The 24,979-nt window shown below is 36.6% G+C and overlaps 1 long non-coding RNA gene across 2 annotated transcripts in view; it reads right to left on the reverse strand.

Annotated features, from left to right (window-relative positions):
* Positions 1–24,979, reverse strand: part of LOC308062605 — a 106,970-nt gene that overhangs the window by 20,172 nt on the left and 61,819 nt on the right. For both annotated transcript variants that reach the window (XR_013927632.1, XR_013927633.1), the window contains one exon: positions 1–24,979. This exon is cut by the window's left edge and continues 20,172 nt beyond it; it is cut by the window's right edge and continues 7,411 nt beyond it. This is a non-coding gene — a long non-coding RNA (uncharacterized lncRNA).

Raw genomic sequence — 24,979 nt, forward strand, 5'->3', positions numbered from 1 at the left:
TTTCAAGCTACCAGCCAAATGAACTGAATAATACAATGTAAAATATACACAGTCACAAGGTACAGAACAATATTTTTCAGGATGTTTGCACTTCTGTTAACAAGAACAGAAAAACAGACCCACCACTGGCCAATGCACTTTTTACTGGTGCAAGTTTTATCCATTAATCTGCTGTTTGCTGTGTTAAAGAACTCCAGAAAAGCTATGTTTACATGCTGCCTTCCACTGCAACTTTCAAATGGTCAAATCTTTCTGGATTTCAATACTCTCTTTCTTGTTGTGACTGACGTGTTGCAGTAAATAATACATGGTAATGCTGGGGCGGGGGACAGGGGTGGGGAGAAGAAAGAAAGTGAAACTATAGCCTGAAAAACAAAGATATATTCCTATCTTTTCTGTAATGAAATAACATTTTCTTAGCTCACATGGCACAGAGCAGAACTGCCTTAATAAAAAGAGTTTACAGTAAATCCAATAACCTCTTATATAAGGAAAATTGTTCTGTTTACTTTGGTTGTTTTCATTTTATTTTGTTTTGATTCTGAGATGTTATCATAGAAATCATGGTTTCCAGCAACCTATATGCAATCTATAAACCCCAGAATATTTCAGCTGTTCCAGACAACAATTTTTATGCAATTATGTATGAAGTCTTAATCCAGTAACAGTCTGAGATTAAGCTCTGGCTGTAGCATGTATGTGGCACAACTGGGAGGCTGTAGACATGCAGGTTTTATCCTCATAATTTTGACGGTTTGGAAAATGCTAGTAAAAGCAAAGGGCAAAGCAAAGCTCCAAAGGAAATTCATTTAGGTTTACACATGCACTCATGCAATCCCCTTTCCACACTGTTACAATTGCAAGATATCACAGAGAAGACCTCTTGAAACAGATTCTTTAAATAAATAGATTGCTTACAGTTTAGAAATTGTGAGAAAAAACCATAATTTATAGTAGCATGCTTTATGAAACATTTCTTTGCAGTTTTTGTAACCTCAGTGCACTGCAGACATGAAATAACCTATAGTTATATTTCCTGGTGAGGCAAAAAAGTAGTATTATATTTCTTTAGTTCATTTTTAAAAAGCATGGTTCTCCCTTTTTTGTGTTTTCCTGCTTTATCAACATCATTTAAAGACTTCTGCTTTAGTCATTTTGAGTCATAGTCACAAACTGTACTGTCTTCTGTACTTTGGCAGTGATACTGTATCTGGGTTTCCGTAGTGATCCACCAAACAGATTATTTTTTCTCCTCCCATACAGAGCACATACTTCTAATGGCATTCCTGTTGTGTGGGAGGGCAGCTCCGCTCCATTCACACACTCACAGATGTGGCCTCCTGGGTTTACTCCTGTCAGGCTTTCCAACAGCAAACAGTTGTAGCCTCAAGGCCACTCTCCAGTCTTCTAGTAAGCAGTCAGGGCATCGCAGCACAGGCTTTGTTTGTTCCTTTTACTGATTTTTTTTTCTTTTTCTGTGAAGCTGAGAATTTGTCTTTGGAAGAGAGGGAGCAAGGGGGGAAGGGGAAGGGCAAAAGGAAGAGAAAAGGAAAGGGAAAGGAAAAAGCAAAAACAAAGGCAAAGGAAAGGGAAAAGGCAATGGGAAAGGGAAAGGGAAAGGGAAAGGGAAAGGGAAAGGGAAAGGGAAAGAAGGGAGTTTTGAAAAGCAATTGATTTTGGTGTTTTCTAAAACTGTCAAGGATCAAAGCACTGTTCCATTTATAACTGCTGTTTTACAACTAATTTTAGTTTACCTGGCTACAAAGTAACATGGAGTTTTAAAGTCCTTGGAATAAAATCATGCTTGAAGCCAGTGATTTGCTCAAGAAATGCCACAGATTACAGTGTAATCTAATCTCTTCTTAGGCAGTTAATGGTACACATGAATGACAGAGAAGAATACATTTAAATCATCTTATTTCTTTGAGAAATGTTACCGCAGCAAGCATTTTATCATAACAGCTGTAGCTGCTGCTTCTGCCAACAGGATATTTATATGACTGTATAGATCAGCACAGGCCATTTCCTGTGGGAATATTTTATTCCATACCTAAATCGGGGAAAAAAAAAACACGTGGAACACAGTTAAAGGATGTAGAGACAGTTATTTTGAACCAGATTTTACTCCATAGTATACTTCCTGATAGCTTGCTAATGGAGCTTTCTGGTGTATTGTAACATAACGCAGGAAATGCAATGGCCTCATGAAGGGAAAATGCAACTATATAGCTGTGCATCGGGAGGCTGGGGAACTGATAGCCTTGGTGCTAAACTGGTACTGCAGGGAGGGAGATGAGGTCATTGCTTCTGCCTGAAAAGCAATATGCCAAACACAAGTAACAAGTGAATCTGATTCTCCCAAAGCATCTCAACTTATTCTCTCTGCCTGGAGAAGACAAAGAGAGGGTCCATGAAGAACAGAGCTATTTCCATTTTCAACTTGACATTGTTGTCATAACAAAGCATGGGGAGAGGGAGAAATGAGAGGATTTCCCTGCATTTGATTGTGATCATACTCTCTCCACCAATAATTCCTCCTCAGTTCATAAAGATTCTTCTAAAGAGCAATTTGATTTGTCTTTGAAAAGCACTGGAGTGCATCAAATACCATCAGTTCTTTAAATATGCCTACAGATTAGTGCAGGCCTGGGGCTTTGTGCAAAGTCCCTTGTCACTCCTGGCCCTCACTTTTTATTTGTAGGCTTCCAAACTAAAGTTGTCTTCTGTGTGTTTCCAGTAGCACATAGGGAGTAAAGGACTTTAACCCATTCTCTATATGAGCAGCAAGGCATAGTGGGTTATGCTTCAGGATATGGTTAAATTGCATGATTATATTTTAATGGATTTTTCCAAGAAGGGAAATTTTGAGGCAGTTTTGAATTTTGAAAACTAAACAACTAATTAAAATTATTCATATTAAATCAGTAGTATATTATCATTGGACTCTTTTTTGGGTATACTTACTTAGCTAAATCTCCCTGCTTTATACTTGCCTAACCACTAAATTCTTCAAGAAATATCTGATGGTCTCTAGCCTTAACAATTACCTTTTTCTCTTCCGTCATCCTTTCACCTACTTTTCTTCTTTCTCCCCCACTTCCATCTCACTCTTTAGGCTCTCTGGTTTTCCAGTAAGGATAATTATTCTCCTACATCTTCACCTTCTTTCTTTTATAACTTGAGTAGTGTCAGCTATTTTTCTATACTGAATAATTCAAGCTCTGCAACTCCATCTTTAAATGTTTCTCTGTATCCATTCCCCTATGCATCTACTGAGCATTAATATGCTTTTGCATATTCCATCTTCCAGTACTTTCTTTCTCCTACATGCTCCATTAAGAAGTGGTTGCTCTGATTGTCCAAAAGGATTGATCATACAGGACTGCCTTTTTAGAAATGGTGTTACTTTTAAAGACCTGCAAAGGGAAATCTGGGCAACTGTGTCTAGTGCCAAAACTATAACCTACCTTCCCTGGGAAATGACATGCTTGTCCTGACTGGGACCAGCTTAAACCACAGACTGTTAGAGACATGTTCAGGCAGCACGTATGTTTAATATTAGACAGTTTTGTAGAAAAGTTTGCCAATCATATTGATTTGTGTCAAATAAAGTGCAATGGGATTTTTTTAATATTTTTTCTTAAAAATCCCTGTGGACAGCTTAGAGGCAGGAAATTAAACAAACCTTTTTTAATAATCATCTTGGCTGAAAGTAAACCATGGTCTTAATCAGAGAAGGACAATCATGTTTTAAAAAACTATCCCTCAGATAAGGAATGCTTGCCAAAATTAAACTCTCTGAAAAGAAACAATAAGAGAGGCAACTTCACAGGCATGATCTTGATTTTACAAACAATACTCTAAAATTAAGAGATAATTCCACACATTCATCAACTTCCAATGAAGTTTCTCATCACCTTACACTATCAATGGATTATTGTTAGAGTTGTCCTATGAATCAGGGAAAGATACTGATATTAAAGAAAGACATACCCTATTTTCATAGATTTCACAAGTCTATCAAGTCCTCACTTCACTTCCAAATACTTTAAAACACCCTTTCTAAGCTTAAAAAGCTTCTTTGTGGATTACTATTTTAAATGAGGGCAGAGCCAGCAGTAACATTGTACATAATTTGTGAAAATTACCAATTACTTCAATCAAGAAGATACTTCTATGGGTCTGCATCACAGAGCTTTTGGGACTCAAACTTGCCCCTCCTATGAAGGTGAAGACAAAGACGTTTCGCCTTTAAAATACGTTACTGTCAGGATTACTACTGAGAAGTGTTATGGATGACTATATTTCTCTTTTCCCTCTTCTGTAGTATCCAGATCAGGTTTTGGCTGCTGCATGACTGATGGCTGGTTTTGATACCCAGAGCAGACAGTAGTACATCATTTGTATGAGCTCTGAAGGCTGGCAGAGTCCCCAGTTGCAGTGACTGGAGAGTGCTTGGAGGGATCTTGTCATATTAAACTCACTGGGATGTAGAACAGCAACACTTTTCACAGCCCCTCTTGTTAAGGTGACAGAAGAGGGAAGCCAAATCACAACTAAAAAAAATTTCCTATAAGAAATAGCAATAAACTTTCCCATATATCTCACTTTTCCAGGAAAAAATATAACTGGCAGAACTTTGCATGTGCTGTTGATAATTAGGAGTGACCCATGTCTGGATTTTATTTAAAAGCATATCCAAGAGAGGATAGAAAAGTCCAAGAAGTTTATCACATAAATAATCATTTACTGAAGGTGCAAAGATAAGGCACCAAGACATGCCTCAATACTTGCTGCCAAGGATTCTTCTAACCTAGCTTTACACATTTACATGCAGATGACAACAGTGTAAGCTGGTTTTATAGTAAGTTTGTTTGTAAGGCATCATTAATGTTTTTTAGGCATTTACTTTAAGAAAGTTTAATTGTGTCTTAGATGCAACTTTACTATCCTGACTTGATGTTCGAGAGCAGCAAAGACAACTTAGGGTGACTGTGTTGTAGATGTGTACATTTAGTCAGATAAATCCCACCTTGGCTTGCTGCTAAGTCACCATATATATATGGTATATATATTAATGAGAAGACGTGTCCTGCCTTCTTTTGCTGTGCATGGAGTTATTGCATATTGCCACACAGTAAAAGTGAAAACTAAGAGCAGCTTCCAACACAAAATCAGTTGTGTGTGTTGCGTGGCATTTCCTAAATTTCACAGTTGAAATCCTTGAGAGTTTTGGCTTTCAACCAATATGAACAGGTCTGAGAGTTTTGCTTGCCCCCACCTCCACCACCAATACACTCAGGGAAAAAAATAAAAATTCCAGAGGGACAAGGACACTTCCAAATGTTCCTTTCCTAGATGACAGACTGCTATCTCTGTCCCTGCCATCAGCAAATAACTTGTCACAATTTGTTTAGAAAGACACTGAGACATCTTGCCTTTGCACCTTAAATGCAATATTTTTTTTTTAATAATATGTGTTTTGTTGTTGTTTTTTGTGCATTGCATAGAGATATAAATGGCCTATTTGTGTGTGTGTGTACACCTGTAAAGGACTGCTTCCTATGTTGTGTTACTGAGCATTTTGCTAGATATCGTTTCAAGAACAGGATTTTCTTGCTAAATTTCAAGACACACTAGACATCTCTACTCACATTTAACCATTTTTGAAATTCTGTTTAGATGGCTATAATTAAAGGTTGTTTGGTGACATTGGTTGGTTATTGCTTTGTATATGCTTAAAAATGTTACTGCAATATACAACTGTTTTGTGTCTATTTCTGTCACCTTAAAAAATGCATACATATATATATGTGTGTGTGTATATATAGATATGTATGTATAAATTTGGAATCTCATACAGTAGGTGTCATAATGCCAGAGCTTCATAGACATTCCAGATTGAGATCGTCATGATTTGCCATTTAGTCCACCTTTATGTCAATATCTAGGCATGTCTCTCTCCAACAAATATCTATATTTTCTATCAATTTTCAAATATCTGTATTTTCTGATAATCCAAAATTTGTCTTGGTATGCTGGTCTTCAAGATGTATACATTTTCTTTTCCTGAAATTGATTCCTGAAAGTAATTATATCTCCATGGATTTCATTTAACATCTCAACTGATACAAGATAAGAAAACAGATTTTTCCCTGTTCTGGCCTTTTGTGAAATACATAAATCCCATTGATCATGAATCTTCCTGATGACAATATGGCATAAAAAATCTTTTAAGGAAAACTCTGCCACAAGCTAATATTTGCTAATGACACACTAATAAACCTTACCTAGTTAGATGTCTGACTGTACTAATACACTATGAATAGACTATTATAGTCTTTAATTTTTATTTTTATTTTTTTTCATTTTATACTGGTGTCCTGAGTGCCAAATGGCATTCAGTTCTCCTTGGGCTGAGTACTTCTTAAAAAGAAATAGTAGCAATAGATGGATAATGTTGAAGCTGTGCAAACTGTTTCAGAAGACCTTTGTGAAATCTGAAGACAAGTTGTCTCTACCCTGTGCTTGCGCTAGATGCCTATGCCTTTTGCTTTAAGCAAATCAGATTGGACACAGAAAACATTTTAACTCTTCAATATAAAACCAGGTGCAGCCATCTAGCATTTTATCTTGCTGTAGAGAAGTGTGCCTCTTGCTCAACTCCCTAGCTGTCTGATGCAGAAATACTCCCATATTCTTCCAAATCCCATACTGGTCCTTTAATCCGACCAAAGCTAATGGCCTCCTCTGCTAAAGCACAGCCTGTCTGCTGTGTGGAGGAAAAGCCTTCATGTCACTGTTCCCAATATCAAACACAAAGTGCAGCAGAGAGGAGGATTTCTCCCTGACATCATCTTCTGTTTTAATCAAGTCCCTAACTTATTTTCTTCATAGGCTTCTTGGTAAATAAGCCCTACTAAGTATTTTCTTCAGGAAGAAAGTTTCTTTCAGAATTCTACATACAAATAAATTTTATTTAAATCCTTTACTATTTTTTTCCTTAATTTTTTGAATCATGGTCTCTCTTTTTCATTTACATCACAGGTAGATTATTTGTACTCATTTTCTAATAATTTTTATAGATATTTCAATAGAAACACTCTTGGGTTTAATCTTGAACCTCATCCAGTTCTGTACTAACACTTCAATAAGGTCAGGTCTATGCAAATGACTTCTGCTCCTAGCCCAGCTAATGCTGAGAAAGGCTAAAATACCCTACAACAGTTTCAGCACTAAGTATCTTATTTTTCACATCTACAATTTTAAACTGAGAATTTTGCTAACCAAAAAAACCTTAAAGACTATTCAGGCACTTTGATCTTACCAGGTCTTGTGCTTTTACCACGAACTTAGCAGTACTTGCAGTGAAGTCAAAACTTTTGTGTTGACTTCCCCAGGGCCTACCACTTTATCTGTAGTGTTGTCATTTTTCTACAGCCCCAGATTCTGGCATTATGAACTTGTAAATGAAACTCAGCTTTCATTTTTTAATGTCAATTTTTACCGACACAATACTTGCAAAGAAATCCAAATGCCAAAACCAAATAAAACCACCCAAACAAGACAACAAAAACCCAAACAAACATCTCAAGACAAAAACAACAAACCCACTCCTCAGACAAAAACCAAAATTTATTTGTGGAGCATTAAAGTTGCACTAAATTTAGTCATTCCTATTTTTTCGAGCCTGAAAGAAAATATAGGAACATTTTCAGTTTTCAAATCTGTATTTTGAAATATGTCTTTAATCTTATATTTTATTTTATTCTCATTCTTATTTTGAAGTATATATTTCATTTTATTGATGTGCTTAAGGTATTTACTATATCTCTCCAGCCTTTACTTTTCTAAGCAATTTTGATTTTTATTGCCTTCTTACATTTTTATTGATTTCCCTGTTCCTCTTTCCATAAATTTTTCCAGTTTATGGATGACTCTTCGTTCACATGACATTGGTTTGTAGAGTAAAAAAGATGAGAGGTTATAACAGGGCTTTTCAGTGGTCACCTCATCTAAGCTTGTTTGTTATCGGCACGAATAGATCACTAGCAACATATTGACTGAAGTGTTTAAGCTTCAGGAGTTTTATCTTGCACCACTGACATTAATGGAAGTTTGCAACTGACACAGTAGATGCTGAATAAGACTTTGGATTGCTACCGTATCATGCCAATCTAAAATGAGCTTCAATTTCTTCTCTATTTTGTATAATCATAATTTGCTTGATTATTTTTCTGTAATGATTTAGGTATATTTTTTACAACTTCATCACATAAGTAAAGTTTTTGTGCAATCTTTTTCCAAAGAGAGGCAAGAACCCAGTTCACACTAATCTGTATTCATCCGTTAGTTGGAATTTCCACAAATAATTGTCAGTGCACCATTAAGATGTTCTACTGTTTTCCAAGGATTGAAATACCTATACTAGCATTTCCACGGGCACCTGCTTGACATGTGTGTTCAGCGTGAATAACTGTGTATGTACCACTGAGAATAAGATCTAAGGTAAGCTTTTGAGTTCCTGATCGTAATTTGGTTTCTAGTTTTTATATTCTTACCTAACTGGAGTATGGGTTTCCTAAAAACATACCAGTTGCTTTAAGTTGCATTCCAGATAAACAAAGAACATTAATGGAGTGTCTGCAGAAATTCAGGATACTCATATTACACTCAAGAATTCCAACAAGCAGACAGTATATGTCTAGAAGTCTTAATATATCAAGATAATCTACATCCTCACAGTAGTATATAACTTCTAGGGTCAAATTAAAACAAACAAACAAACAAAACCCTCACCTAAATGTATGTCTGCTTCAATTTTCCTTCCCAACAAACTTCTAGCATCTAAATAATCACATAATAGGATTCAATTAAGAAAACTCCTTTGGCATTTCAAAAAAATGGGTGTTTTTCTGTTTTATTTCTCTACCTACTGCAAAGATATGTTTATAATATTCACAGAAATTAATGCTTAAAAGGATAGATGAATTTGTGATGATAAGATGAACACACCTAAGTGGAATTCCTCTTCTATTTTGGATACATAGGGGCAAAGATGTGTTTATAGTGAAGAAACATTACAATCTGATATACTTCATAAGCTGACATTTTAAGCATAGCATAAAGTTTTCCAAGTTCAAGTAGGCACTAGTGCAGTTGTGTGTCTTCCTGTCCATATATATATATGTGTCTTTTACCCTTCCAATAGCTTTCTGGAAGAGCCACCACTGACCTGGAGAAAAGTCATTCCTATAACATGCATGTTTCATAACACCAGTATATATTCTTCCTCCCTTTGGCAATAATATGTTGGTATCTGCTACCATGTCTCCATCCTCCTTGTGAACAATGAGCAAAATTATTAATTTTGGTCTCAAGCAAATTTCCTCTTCAATAACTTCCCTTTGCTGTCTCTTAGAAGAACGATGTTCTCATTCACTGGCTTCTTGTTCTACATATTACCGAAATATTTCCTATTATTTATCTTAATCACTTGTGTAATTATCTTATTCTCTTCTTTTTGTTTTTCTTATAATTTTTTAACTTCTTTTGCCTTGTTTCAATGACCTTTTAGTTCTTCTCCAACAAATGTGTTTTATAGTTCATCTCTGCTGCCTTCTTAATTTCTTTATTATTTTTATGATGAATCATTTTATTATTAAATGTGTTTGTCTTATATGCATATACTCCATATTTTTTAATTAGGGTATGCAGGTAGCATTTTTTTTTTTTTTCTGGAATGTACAGCCCTGAGAAAGAAGGAAATAGGGACTTTAAAAACTGATATGTCTTAATATATGGCTACAGCATTAATTTTACCTTCTAGATTAAAAACATATATTTCTCCAAATGCTTAAATATAAAAATGCACAAATATAAATATATATTTAAATAAAGTTTATAAATTAGCTTAGCATATGATAGGACAAAGCAAGCAGAGCCAAGAACCCAATAACTCAGATCAACCAAGCCCAGTGTTCCGGGAGCTTGCTGAAGTCTTAGTGAGTGGAGCTTGCCCACTACAGATCCACAGACAGGAAAGCCTATGATTTCCTGGGGTTTAGGTGTTACTTACGCTGCTGCAGTTCTTCTCTGAAAGTAAACAACTGTGATCACAGATGGGATGTGCTTGTCAGAAATAGGACTCTAAACCCCATAAATCTAGAATCAATCACCTATGCAAGTGCAGGGTGGGAAAGTTCTTGGTTACTTTTGAGTTCCTTCTTGAAAATGCTGTAGAAATATACAACAACCAAATGTCTTCTATTGACATGAAGGTAGACGTTTTTCAAAAGTGTATGTGCATACCTTTAATGGACATAAGAATCTTTGCTATGAGGCCTATAATACACCACTGAAATAAATATAGCAACATTTTAGAAGCCCTTGAAACAGATTACACAGGACATTAAACAAAGTGGCATTTTTTCCAGTGTTATTCAGTACTTGTAGACATAGGTCACTAGATTCTTTTCTAGTTGTTGGAAGCCTAACCTAATTATTAGAAGATACAAAGAAGAGTTGAAGGAACCCTGAATATTACATAGTTGTTTTTAATTTAATTTAATGTTTTTAATTGCTCCTTCTCTTCTTTAAGATCCTGTCAGCAGGTCTATTTTCCAAAATTAATCATAACCAGATCTAAATTACTTCTAAAATCCTATCCAGTTGACTTACAGGTATCCAGCTTATTTCTGCAGAACACTGACAAAGAAACCTTTTGATGGCTCTGAGCAATCAGAAGATTGTTTAATAAAACAATAAATATTTGATGCTTGTTTAAATCCGAGATTGTAAAAAAAAAATAAATCAGTTTTTTAAAACACATGTGAGTTTATGAACCTGCTTTAGGTTAGTTAAGTATTATTCATAAATCTGAATGTACATCAACATGGTACAGAACAATAAACCAAATAGAATAAGAAGTGTCAACATGAAACAAAACATCTGAAAGGTTTGGATCATCACAAATCCTTTCACTGAAGCCCTAATATGTGAACTTCTCATGAATTTATTCTTCCACTTCCTTCTACTCGTTCTTGCTGTCATATCCATTGTCAGCTAAGAACATATGTACTTCCACAACACAAGCAAAGACAAACCAAAATATGTATACAAATGAACTGCAATTAATAATATGTTGCTTCAATACATTTTTATTCTCACAAACAAAGAGTGAGAGATTGTCTTGTGGTAGTCATTAAAGTTAGTATTTTTTGTAGGGGCTTATGTATATAAAGAATTAATTGTTCTGAACTACCACATGAGTTTAATTGTTATTTACTTGTGCACCCCCACCACCCCCACCCCCATTTCATTAGAGATGTGGAAGGATTCAGATCCCTTCTGTTTTGGGACTTATGTTCAATATAAGGGAAAAGGTCAACAAGACATCATGAAAAAATGTGCTGATCTGGATGGCTGTTGCAGCTGGTCATATCTTTTATTAAAAAAAAAAAAAAACAACACGAGACATTTCTATATTTAGAAGCTCTAAATTACTTTCTTCCTGGTCTTCAGCAATTTACTTTTCCTAGGCCTCTATTTTTCTTTCAGCTGAAAACAGCAGACTCAACTACAGTTGTTATATATTGACCTAAAATGTGATATTTTTTGTCTGCTTTTTATTTGATTCATGAATCATGCAGTTCACCTGATTGTGATTTTACTTTGCATTCACAGATTTTCTGCTGAATATACTTGATGCAAAAGTTTCAGATTATGACCTATTAAGAACTCGTCTAACAATTGTTGCCTACTGCAAGAATAACAGCACAGGCTCCAGGAGCTGTTTATGGAGGTCTGTTAGTATTTCAGATTGCTTTTTTGGCTTCCTATTTTTCCTGTTATAGTAGTGAATTATGGCCAGGTCTCTTGTTTATCAATGCACTTCAGCTTAACATTTTTATTGCTTGTCCACCAGCTTACAGTAATGGGAGAAATCAACCTTGAATAGAAAGGCATATTTTGTTTTAAACTTAAAAAAAAGGGAGGTTAAATGTAATCACATACCTTTTTCATTACTGCCAGAAAGTTTAAATTCTGGATGTGTTATGTGTATTGTTTATTGTTTCTCCTGAATTTTTTGTATGATTTCTCTACTTTGATGTGGTTGGTTTGAAACATTTTAGACCATCTCCTTTTTCTTGTGGAAGGAATCTTAAGAGAGAAATTAAAGCTGTATCATTTAGTTGTTCCACTTCTGCTTCACTCACCACGTTATTTGGTTTTTTTCTTCCTATTACATCATTGCTTCAGAGGAAAATTACTGGAGGATATGTTCTCCTGTTAAGCTTCCTTTGCCATGTAGTAAGAGGGTGGGTAGAGGCTGAGCAAGGAATAACAAAGAACATATTGTACCAGTAAAGAAAGTCTTATTCAGATTCCTAAAGGCACAGAGAGAATCTGGCCAAGACTCTGCTAACATTTTCCATCACTTTTTATTGACCTTAGCTTTGAATCAGAAAACATCACCTGGGTATACCATCTGCAATGTAGCCCAAAATAAACACTGCCAGTTACCACACACTCAGGGGATTCCCTTCCCTTTGTAATAGGAAGCAAAAGTAATAGCAAGTGCAGAAGAATTTATGTGGTGCTGTAAGTCTTCCATTCTGGAAGTCTGGAATCCTCACTATGATGTTACAGCCATGGTAACTGATCATCCAGTGTTTTGTAGCTAGGGCTATGACAAGCCCCAAGGCAGAGCTGTATTAGTTTTTTTTCTGATTGTTATTTACGCTGACATTTCCTAACCCATTAAATATAGTCATTGCAGACTCGATGCTATCTTTTAGCCAAAGTCCTCAGCAGGAACAGCTGGATGTCTATACAGGCCCAGAAAAAGAAGGGCAACTTCTTCAGCAGTTGTCCAGCATAACACTAAATTTAAACTTGAGAAGGTTCATAGGCAAAGATCTAGCATAGGACTTAAGCAACAGAAGTGTAACTGAGGGGAAATTCAGAGACCCACATTCAGAAGACAGCCAAATAAATGCCAAACCATTCTTAACTTCCTTAGTGTCTGAAATGGAGCAGTAACCAAACACGGAGGTAAACATTCCTTTAAATAAACAAAATTCTGCTTTATGCTTGGCCTGATCATCTAGATCTCCTGTGCTTTAATTCTGTGGGATCTTAAATAAAGTCTTTGAAAAGTCTGTGTTACTAGAAATACTTTGAGTACACCTAAATGCATGACACTGCCAACCTTTCGCATAACAACGCTTCAGTCAGAGACCTCACGTAACAAATTGGAAATATGAGTCAAATGGGAAACCTGAGATTTTTTCTTAGATTAGGCTGGAAGGAAATTGTACCTCCTCTTCTGAGGGAGATACTATGAAGTACAGTTCAAGCCAGCCTTCTCAGTTTTTCAGACTATGTAGCTTCAACTTGCATAGCAAAGTTCCGAATAAAAAGATAACAGTGTCTCAGAACCTTTCAGCACATGTAAACCCTGAATACAGCAGTAGTTTCTGATGTTGATCAGACACATGAGCCCTAGGATCAGCAAATCTCATCAACTCACAGCAGAGACTGAGTCCAGAACACCTTGATAAACTTGGGAACAAGGCCAACAGAAATTGTAGAAGATTCAAGAAGAAAAAGTGCAAAGTTCAGCAGATAGAGAATAGTAGAGGCTGGGAAGACAATAGCTAAGAAACAGCCTTGTTGAAATGGCTTCCATCATAGTATTTATGCAGAAGAACCTCCAAAGCACCACATGAGATAGGCAGCCTTACCTGTCTTGTGTGCATGCAAAGGGGCTTTACAGTTAAAAACATGGCTTTAGCTTCTCAGCCAAATTGGACAAGACTCAGTAAAGAATACTTTTTTTGTTGCCTGTATTTTATGATTTTTACTTCATAGGCACATCTTCAGGTACTGTTTACGTATTTTTTGGCACTGAGTGGAATATCTCCAGTAGAAGTCAGCAAGCATAATTTCTCCCAAATCCCACTCCCATCATCTTGTTCTTGAAATCTTCTAAAAAGCTTGTGAGACAGATTTAAATCTTTAAGTCCACAGAGAAAAATGCATATATTCAGTACACTTAAGTATATGCAGGAGAATGTCTTCTGGTTCCTCCAGCTGGGTATATTTCATTTTGCATGGGACACATATTTATTCAGAGAGCAAGTGAGAATGACTGTCTTAGCCTAATGATTTCCATTTGTGATACTAATAGCTGTGGTTCTTCTTTCTGCTCTCTCAAAAGTCATTCCAAGAAAAAGTTAACATCCTTAGATGGAGAGAATACCTAAAAGTAGGCTGAAGCACCAAAAAGAGGACACAGTTCTGGGGGAAAGGAGAGACATAAAATTAATCAGTCATGAAAGGTATTGAATTTTAGTTCTCCTGTACTGAATGTATTCTTTCCATTCTGGACTGCTGCATCAGAGAACACCACCAATCACTGCTTCTGGCCCATTTGCAAATGCAACCTAAAAATGCAGAATTTTTTTCTGAAATTCAAACAATGTAGTTCGCATATTTTTAGTCAACTGCATTTCACTAACAAAAGCTGCAGCCTGCCACTTGAAGTGCCTTATTTTACACGGGAAACAAGTGGAGCCATTGTGCTTGGCAACCCTGGGAAGAGGGATGCAAAAGGAAAGCAATTTCTGTGCCTTTCCATGAAAGCTACATAGTAAAGATTACCAATCTCATTCAACACACAATGTACAAATGTGCCAACACTCCGATTCACAAGCAGCAGTATTTAGCACTCTGGCTAATATTTTAAACTGGCAGGGAAGGAGTTAAAAGGGCTCCAGTACGAGTATTTCTCCTTCTTCATGGTACTGGAATCTCTGGGTCAGAGATGATCTACTCTTGCAAAATACCAGTGGTTCCCTCCTTTATTTCTCTCTATGTCTGTCTTTAGGTTATGGAGATTATTTTCACCTCAGAGGGTATCAGTCATTACAGTCACACAGTACATTCATCTAAATATTGCTGGAGAAGAAAAGCATACTTCCATTTATAACACTTTACAAAGATGACTAGGGCTTTCAAACTAGTATATTATCAAAACCCACACATTTAATATTTGTTCTCTTAGCTAACTCAATGAAGACAACACTTTTTTTTTTCTTTTTTTTTTTTTTTTTTTCATTTTCCTTTCTGGATGTTGCCTAGCAATGTATTACACTGACTTTGAACAAATCTGTAATAGTAAATATTATGGTTCCATCTAACATTTCAACTATGAAAATAAACTGCATAAAATGGAGTTCACATAAAAGATCCAGGGTCAAAGACCATTGGAGTAGGCATTCTGCATCCATTACAATACACTACCCATAGGCAGTGATTATTTATTGGAATATGTTATGAGTCATGGCAATTCATAACACTACAGTCTCTGGAAAATTCCATTTTCCACTCTGAGCCAACATCAGGCTTACAGTACATACATTTTGATTAACTGAGACACAAATGTATCCCAGCAGTTACAGGAGAGTTGTTTCCTATCTTTCCTAAAATTGAGAGATACTTATTATTTCCAGGAAAATAAATAAGGTCATGTGGAATGAAGCATTTACAATTCTTGGCAGGACAGTTAAAATTAATAAGACTGTACATGAAAGCTTGTTTGACTGTCTATTTAGTTTCATTTTAAAGATTTTAGTCTTATCATTCATGATTTATGCACAACATGTACTGCCACTTGCTGGTCTGTTCTATAAATACCTTCATAATTTGAATTAAGATAATGCGTTATCTGTGCTTGGTAGATGTATTACAGTTTTGTACTCACTTAAAGTTCCACCAAACCGTAAAGCCTTTTTGCATTTTAGATTTAGCTAAAAATATTCCCCCATTAAAACAGCAATCATCATTAAAATTAGTTCCCTGATTCTACTGATTAATTTTTCAGTAACAAGCAAGGTTTCCAAAAAGTTACAATTAAACATATTTTTAGACAAAACACGGCAATTTTTTAAGAGTCTAGAGAAGTAATTACCTGGTCTAAAAATCTGCAGGACACAATTAGAGGGAAGAGGAAGTCATGTGAAATAAAAATATATATTAATATATACACAGTCATAAGAATATTGCCAGAGGCAACACAGTGGTGTTGCTAAAAAAGTTTTACATTAGTATTTCTGAGACCTTTCCATTTCTTTCCAGACAAATGTGAATCCTTCTATAAAGGCAGCAGATTGTTTATTTCTGAGTGTATAGTTTCTGGTTAATGGGGTTTCGAACCTTTCATCTTCTATCACCTCTGTAGTCCCACTAAGACAAATGCTAGTACTTGGCTGATGAGATGCAAGATAAGGATTTGTAATTACTTTCTGGTAAACAGGCATTTTTAGCCACATGAGTAATTTCAATCTTGTGCTCAGCGTTGGCTGTTACAAAAGGGGAGGGGAAGAACCTGTTCTCTGTATCTGTGAGACAGAACAAAAAGTGATGGAGCCAAGTTGCAGTGAGAGGTATAGCTTATGTCTATTAGGGAATGGTTAATAACTGGCACAGGTTGCTCAGAGATTTTGTGAAAAAGCTATCACTGGAGATCTTTAAGATAAGTTAGGCAGTAAAAGTTTGATGCCTTTATTCAGTTAATCTAAGTATCACATAAATGTTCTGAAGAGCATTTAAGAGATATATAACATTTCACATAAAGCCATAGAGCATCTTGTATCTTTCTTCCATATTCACCTTCGTTTACAATCAGAAAAATCTGAGATTTGAGTGTTCATTTATTATTTTTACTTTTACTATTTTCTTTCGTTTGATTACTTTAGTTCTACGAGGAGGGCTCAGGTATTTTTAAATATTTTGTGGACCATTTCTCATGTCTTGTGGTCTGGCAGTTGGTAGCCACTGAATTAGAAAACCTCTTGAACATCTCTGTCCTCTTGTTTGCCACAAAGAAGTTGTAAAAGATCATCTTTCTGTTTACCATTTAAACTATGCTTAAAATTCAACTGCAATAATACAGATTTTAATTTTAAGTCTGAAAACAAGCCAATGATGATGACTGCCAAGTACTGTCATTGGTTAGGAAATATTAACATAGGTACAACCCCTTAGAGTTTGGCACATTCTAGAACTTTTGTAATCTTAGGCTGATTCTCAAAGAAAGCTGTAATGGCATATATTTTTAAATTTAGGTCTGCCATCACCCTTAGATGATGGGGGTAAGGGGAAACCCTGCATAGGCCCATGGCTTTAGGGTTTTTTTAATACAAAAGTACCACTTTTCTTTTTAAGTGGAAATGATGCCCATTGCCTTAAATAAGCTATGTACCAGCAAACAATTTCTTCAGTTTACCACCTTTTAAAATTATTTCATTACTCTATTGCTCTTGAATGTTGGATATCTTAGTAAAACTTGATTTCCAGCAGCAGTAAAAATAAAAAAGAAAGCAACCTGCAAATGCCACTAGAAGCATAATGGGGCCTGAGAATGTGTATTTGTTGACAAGACAGAGTTTGTGAGTCAAGGAATTAAATATTGTTCAGCTGACAGTAACTGCAAATGCAGTCATAAAATATTGGTGATGGACTGAAATTGCAAATAATAGCAGGGTACAGGCTGTCACAGATGACCACCAAATAATAATCTTTCCTGAAATACCATCCTTGAGTGTTTTAAATAAAGACCGGTGGTAGATTTTCCAAAAGTGTGGGGGAAGGGGAAGGAAGAGCTTGTAACAGACTGTTTTGATGTGTCAGGGCAACACAGAAATCATTAACTCAGGCCTACCTGTCTGTGCTGTACAGGAAGCGCATTGTGCAGAACTCACAGCTCCCTCCTTGGCCTTGTGAACATTGCAGGGATAAACAGGAATGACCTAAACTCTAAGAAACAGCTCCAAAGCCTTCTGAAGGCAACAGGCTCATAATCAGCTCCATGACTTGGCTGAAGTCCTTTGTGCACATCGCACCCCCTCCGTAAAGGCTGTCCTGAGCCTTTAGAATGAGCCAAGCATGGGGGCCTGGTGATAACTACCTCAGCTCTCAGCACATCAGACAATAAACTTTGTCTCCCCTTTTGTTCTGTATTCTGCAACATAGAAAAGCGTACAGTAAACATATCAGCACTTCTGGCTCAGCCCTTTTCTGACACAGCATACAGAGGAGGCCCTGTTTGTTCCTCACCCTTTGTTGCTTCCCCACAACGTTCCCTTGATCCACATCCTCATATTTAGCAGATAAAGGACATCAATACAGTTCAAACATTTTTTTAAAGTCATCAATCAAAAAGATGGAAGAGCCTCATGGGCTACATTGCTGCTTCAATTTATGGAAAAGAGAACAAAATTTCCCCTTCCTCTGCAAGAGGAGCTCGGGCGTGCTCACAGCCCTCTGTCACCCTGTGGTGGGGCAGGGAAGTCAAGGCGACATGACTGTCTCCTGCACAGCCCCACATAGTGAGGTCTTGTTCATATCATTCAAGTAAGCTCTGAATTGAGATATTCACCCAAGAATTCCTGGTAAATTCTCACTTCTGACTCAGAATGGTTAGTACATACCCTTAGCCATTTGAATAAGAAAAAAGAGCCTGTCTCCATTCCATCAGACTTCAGCCACCTAAAAGTGACTGGTTTGGACAACTGCCCATGTTCTCGCTGCAGGTGAAGGAAAAGGAGTATTTCCAATCCCCAGTTATACAATACCCACTTTGGTACTAAACAAATCACTTCCTAGCAATGCCTGCTTCTCTGCAAAGGCAGTATGGGCTCCTGGGGGACAAGGCTGGAGGAGGGCTCTCTACCTTTTAGACGGTGCAAGTAAAGTCAAACGCATTTCACCAACAGAGTGCTGCTGCTGTAAATCGCAGCGTGCTGCTGCCCAGCCCCCTGCCACACGGCTCTCCCAAAGTAGCTGTAAGAAGTGACAGCTGCCTGGCAAGATACTAGACCTACATGTAAGCAGATAAGAAGTGAGATGCCAGCATTTTAGAGTTAGAAGAAAAAAGAGGAAAATTTGAATCATCCACTTTATACAGTATACTATATCCTTCATAATTCAAAGCAACTTTGGTGTGCCCCCACCCTCCTCAGCTCCCCTGACCTGGAGGGTCAATTTCAAATAGGTTGTCTCAAGATGCTTTTCAGACATGTAACAGAAATGTTCTAGTATTCATCTGAAATGCAATAACACCCCTCAATTTTATTGCTTCATAAAAAAAAAAAAAAAAAAAAAAAAAAAAGAGAGAGAGAAACTTTCTCACAAGATTTTGGTTGTTTCCAAGCATCAAAAATAAAGATAAATTTTTATTTCAGTAAGAGTTCATGGTTATCGGCTTTAAATCCTAGACACAGACATGAAGAAAAGAAAATAGAGGGAGCATTGAGGGAGAGAGGAAGACGTTTCTGAACTGATTAAAGATGTAGATTTAAGTGGGGCTCTTTTGGATTTATGGCAGGTTTTATGTCTGTTTTTTATAGTTTTGTTCACGATTAAGAATTCCCTTTCTATAAGTGGAAATCTTCTAAAATACCTCAAAGTGAATGGTCATGTTCACCATTCCTACAGTTGTAGAGGAATGCAGGCAGTGGGTTAATTAACATTGATAATATGAAGCTGTGGGCTTGCTTCAGGAGTGGTGGGTTGATTGACATGGAGGATGTGCAGCTGTAGCTCGTTCCTGCTAAGTGGTTAAATAGCCCTGAGGAGTGTGGGAGAGGGGGTTGGATGGAGGTGGAGCAGGGTGGTCTGGCCTCTGGAGGAAGGAGAAATGGCACAGACAGTGGAGTCTGTCTGATGGTCAAGCCTTTCTGCAGCCTGGTTGCTTGCTTGTGCTGCAACATACAGAAAGTGACCATTGTTACTTGTTTGTTTCATGAGGGAAATTTGGCAGTACTAATCCTTTTAAAACAAAGAAAGAGCAGGCCAGGCTCAGGCAAATGCTCAAATACCATTAATGGCTAAAAGTAATGTCAAAGCAATGTTATTGATGATGAAAAAGGGCTGATGAAAGGGTTTGTGATTGAGATGTAAGCTTCCCCTTCTTCTTTCTTTCTGTTGTTCAGTGTTTTTAATTAATTAAAAGAATGTTATGAATATTTAGAGAATCCTAGGTGGAGGCTGTTTATTGAGTATGGTTAGTTCTTCTTCTGCCTGCCATGCTTGTATTGCTTTGAGATTCATGCTTTAGTTTACACAAACAGGGATGATTGACCTGTGCAATGATTAATAAGATATTATTATTAATTTGCAAAACATTTCAGTACTCTTTAAAGGAATTAGTAATAAGGTATTCATGGCAATATATTTTCGGTGGTTTCAACAGGTACTGGTTAAGTCCCACTGAACACTGCATATGTAAGGAGATAAGAGATGAAACTAAATAGGAAGCTGTCAATAGCAGCAGGTCAAGTCCTATACAATATTTCTATGCTGTTATTCTAGATCTACCTTGAGATCATATTAACTAGATTGAGCTACATTAAGTCTTCATATAATAATTTGTAGCACATTTGTATTTTTCTTCTGTATTTAGAATGATGTTGTAGTAGGAATTGATTCCTCTCTAGGAATTTAGAGTCAGAGAATCATAAAATGATGTCTTTTCCCTTTTCTCTTACTGTGAGACACAAAAGGAGGAATCCTGGTTAAGAAAGACCTTCTTTCAGGGACAGGGAAGATGGGACCAACTGGTGGACATCCTGTTCCTCAAAAGCTATGTTTACAACTATTTCACACACACAGCAGAAAAGGGAAAGCTGGGAGACATCTTCATATCCGGCAATGCAACAAAGCTTCTGTGATGTCAAGCCACAGTGTTTGCAATATAGATTATCAAACTCATTTTGAGTTTTAGGCCAGCTTCCAGACTGACAGATGTTACCTTAACTAGAAAATCAGACACTGGTGAGCAAAACTAAAAATATAGACTAACTGGAAACAAGATCTTCGTATTTAGAAACAATGTGAATTGTCAGTTTATTTTAGTTTCACTTTAGCATAAAAAAAACCTAAAAAAAAGAAAAAAAACCAAGAAAAGAAAACATTTGTGCAAAGTTAAAACTTAGGTTTTATCATATTTTCAATATGATTCTGAACATGCTTTACATGTAGTACACTCCAAGTATTCAAGCAGACTGGGACCAAAATTTTAGATCCAGAATATATTTTTTTTAAAAAAGACACTTTTCTTAAAAGGTGTGTTGAAAAGGCATTTCAGCCCAAGTATTGTTTCTTTGTTTTGTTATTGTTATTTGTTTGGGGTTTGTGTGAGCAAGTACCATTTTTTAGTAGTCAGGAAGGGAGAGTTCTTAAATACAGTGGTGTCTTACAGTCATTATTATATGGGGTTTTCTATGGTAATTGGCATTTAAAAAAAACCAACCTTGATATCAGCAAAGAAACATATTTATCCAGAATAGGTGGAATTGGACCTAACATGCTAATTTCCTTTCCCTTTGTGAGTTAGAAAAAACAGAATGTCCTCTCCGCTGCTGGATACTGTTCTACAAACTCCTTCCAGGTAAGCTGATCAGACTGGTCTGATCCATCTACCCAATGTCAGCAAAATATGATAAAATTAAAGCTATAACACAGCCCCCAAAAGTGTTAGATACAGAATTACATAGTAATCTTTTTTTGTAATAAGTTGCATACTGGCATTGAAATAGTTAAGCCCATGAACCTTTACTCACATTTCCATTCCTCAGAAGACGGTTAACATTTTTTCACTCTATTCCAACAGGAGTGAACTAAAAGACATACCTATTCCCGAAATACATTACATATCTTCTTAATTTCAAGTTATGGTTCAGGCATATTTAGGTATTCTAAGGGGCAAAATGGTATGTACTGGGATTTTCTGAAATATGCGAGTACCTGTCTCCCAGGAAGGATATTTATGAGCCTTAAGTTCCATTTTTACCTGCACAAAGATATCAGAAGATCCTCTACTCTGTGTAAAATATTTGGGTGTGCTTACAAAATTTTCAGATTCATAGTTCTGTGAGCAGTCGACTGTATCAGAATCTGTGACACTGATTGCAAAGTCTAGGTGAGACCAGTAACTCCAAGGCATGTGAATAACCCAGACTCACAGGAACAATTCTGTTGAAAGCAACAAAAATGAAACAACCCCCCCAAGGCAAAACTTAAGAATGAAGTCCCCCTGCTGTCAGAAGTGTTTGGGGAAAGCATTCTTTCTTATCAATGTCTTTATAGTGCTAAAAGTTGTCTTATCGGTCTGAGATTAATTTTACTTCTATTTTACTATAAGCCTTTAGTAAATTACTGCCCAGAGCACTTTTGTACCTTGTCAATACCTGAACTTCTTCAAAAACATTGCTTTTTAAGCAGCACTTTTCAGCTCTGAATATGAAATTGTTTTCCCTCATTTCTCCTTAATAATCTTTCAATTTAAAAGATACTTTTATAAAATATTTTTTTTCTACTAAAAAAAATGAGCATTTCATTTTAGTTTGCTGTTATCCTTGAAGTTTGGTGATAGCAGTACTGCTCTTAGTGCCAGTGGACCTTCATAAAATTAGGAGCTGGTAATCCCTTTTATGCTTTATTATTTACATGTGCCAAGTGCTGCACTCTGGAGCACACCAGGCTTCAATTACAGTGAAAATCTCTAATAAAATATTCCATCAAGTTTTATTTTCTGAGAAAGTTATTGAACTTGGCTCCATTTACTGCAAAGTTTGTAGAGGCCAGGTTATATAAAAAGCATATGCTGAATAGACACCATGCAAAAAAAGTTTTCTTGAGAATAATATATGGAAAAACCCAAACAAAACCATGCAGTGAGAAACAATGTTTAAATAAGATCACATTACTAAGTAGTGAAAAGATTTGGTGTTTAGCTTTTGGTATTCTGAAATCAGCTTCCACTCATGTTATTTTTCTTAACAGTTTTCTGTCTCTGTGAAGAAGTATTTCCAAATAGAAAGTTATGTCTGAAATTGATCAGTCTTAACAGCAATATGAAATGCCTAACAGAAATCTTTTATTTCAGAGGTATTAGTCTAGCATGGAGGAATCTCTTTGTATAGTCCAACATGCGTATGCTGGCAAACAAAATTTTGTAGTGGGAGCAGAAAAGTTGTACAGATACCAGGTTATGTATGGGAACAAATGATGACAAATGTAGTATGGGAGAAATTACGCTCATCATTATCTTATTGCCATAAGCTTTCTTAGCAATAGTGTAAGTGTATCAATTAAAGTCTCCAGGCAAATCCTTACTTTTGAGGACAAGGGAAATTCACCAGCTGAACAAACTCTAGGTAAGTGAGATACAGGTTGTCTGAGGCATGTGTGCATGAGAGCAGCCATGTAAGAGTTTTTCTCACCTAACGCCCTTGCTGAATCTTCTCTAAAGTTGCCCCTTCTCTTGGATTTGCCATTTATGCTGCCTTGGAAACAAAGAAGAAACTGTAAAGTGCAACACCAACTTACTCCTTTGTTGTTGCCTCTGCCTTTATGTCCACCTGGCTCTCAGAGAAAACCTCATCCTTTCACACCCCTGGAAGTGAAAGGATCCATCTGTTTGATAGGAGAGTGAGTCAGTGTGAGAGCTCAGTATCTGTATGAAGGACCCTTAGAAACAGTTATGAAAAAACAGATCATGTTTGCAGATTATATTACGTTTCATTATTATAGCAGAGGAAAATGTCTCAACTTCTTTCAAACACTCATCAATACATTTTTATGCTGATAATTTCTGGTTTTATCTACCTCTCAGCACTTCTGCAATGAATTCTGCCACCGCAGGTATCATTTGATGTATATGGCATTTTCCTTGAAAATTCATACAGGTGTAGCTTGAAGATACTGATATTTACCTTGAAACAGTTTTTGCACTTAAAAAGTTTCATTGAACCTTGGAAAATATATCCGTTCTTCCTTTGCTTGTGATTTAGTTTGAAGCTGTCAGCAAGCACAGTTCCTCTGATGATCCATGAGCAAAGCATCACAATGTCAAAACCTGACTAAGGAGAGTCATCAGGAAAAGGGACATAACTTTCATAGTCATTAATATTCATCAGTTCTAGAAGATTTTAAGTTAGCTTGAAGACAAGTTCCCTGGGTAAAGGCACTGAGGAGAGCTATGATGCCAAAAACCTCTGCTTTTTTTTTTTTTTTTTGGCAGGTAAGCACCACCTGTGATTTTCCAGCAGCAGATGTCTCAGCTGTATCCACTTCATTTCACAGTGGAGAGGAATGGAGTTAACATTAGCTGAGAACAACCAGACCTGAAGTATGCAATTTATGTGAACCATGCAGTTATTATTTTGTGCCTTTTGAATCTGTCTGGAATTACTTCCTAGCTCTATCTATTTATTTCCAGTATTTATGTTTAGCTGTGCTCTGTCCAGGTCTGACAAAAGAGGTTGATTTTGGCTACTTAGATGTGGAAATGGGTGTCAAACCAAGAATATTCTGTTAACTGGTACCAGCACGACTGATTCATATATGGGTCTCTATATAAAGTTGGGTTTCTTAAGCACGCCCACAATTTTTGCCCCCTACCATGCAGTCACATGGCTGAATTAATCTATTGTAGTTCAACTTTCAAACACTTTTGTTAGAAATTTACCTATAAGTGGGCTAGATCCTTATTACTCAATTCCCTACACTTTTCTAAATGGACTTCTACTCATCCCTTTAAGAAATGGAGAGCTAAAGGAGAGGGCCACGGCTCCGATCCAATGTAGGGAAATGGCCAGGTTTATTTATAGCTGTGGTCAAACAATTAGGCTTTAAATAATTTACCTTACCACAGACAAAGCCACTTCCAGAAACAGCTATAAGTTTCTGGAAGGCATTGGCTGCCTGTACAATGGCTGCTGCAGCATTCCACTCCTCTCTGCTCGACATGTGCCCCATGCACAAAACATGAGTTTCTTTTAAGCGTTGGATGGAACAGCAAAGAAATTGCTAAGAAGAAGCACTGCTGGAATAGACTGGTCAAACCAGGAGGAAGCACTAGGAAGCAGCCACATGTCTAAATCATTCTTCATGTTATCCTCATTGGAAA

This window comes from Falco punctatus (genome assembly GCF_963210335.1).
Source record: "Falco punctatus genome assembly, chromosome: 4".
NCBI classification, from domain to species: Eukaryota; Metazoa; Chordata; class Aves; order Falconiformes; family Falconidae; genus Falco; species Falco punctatus.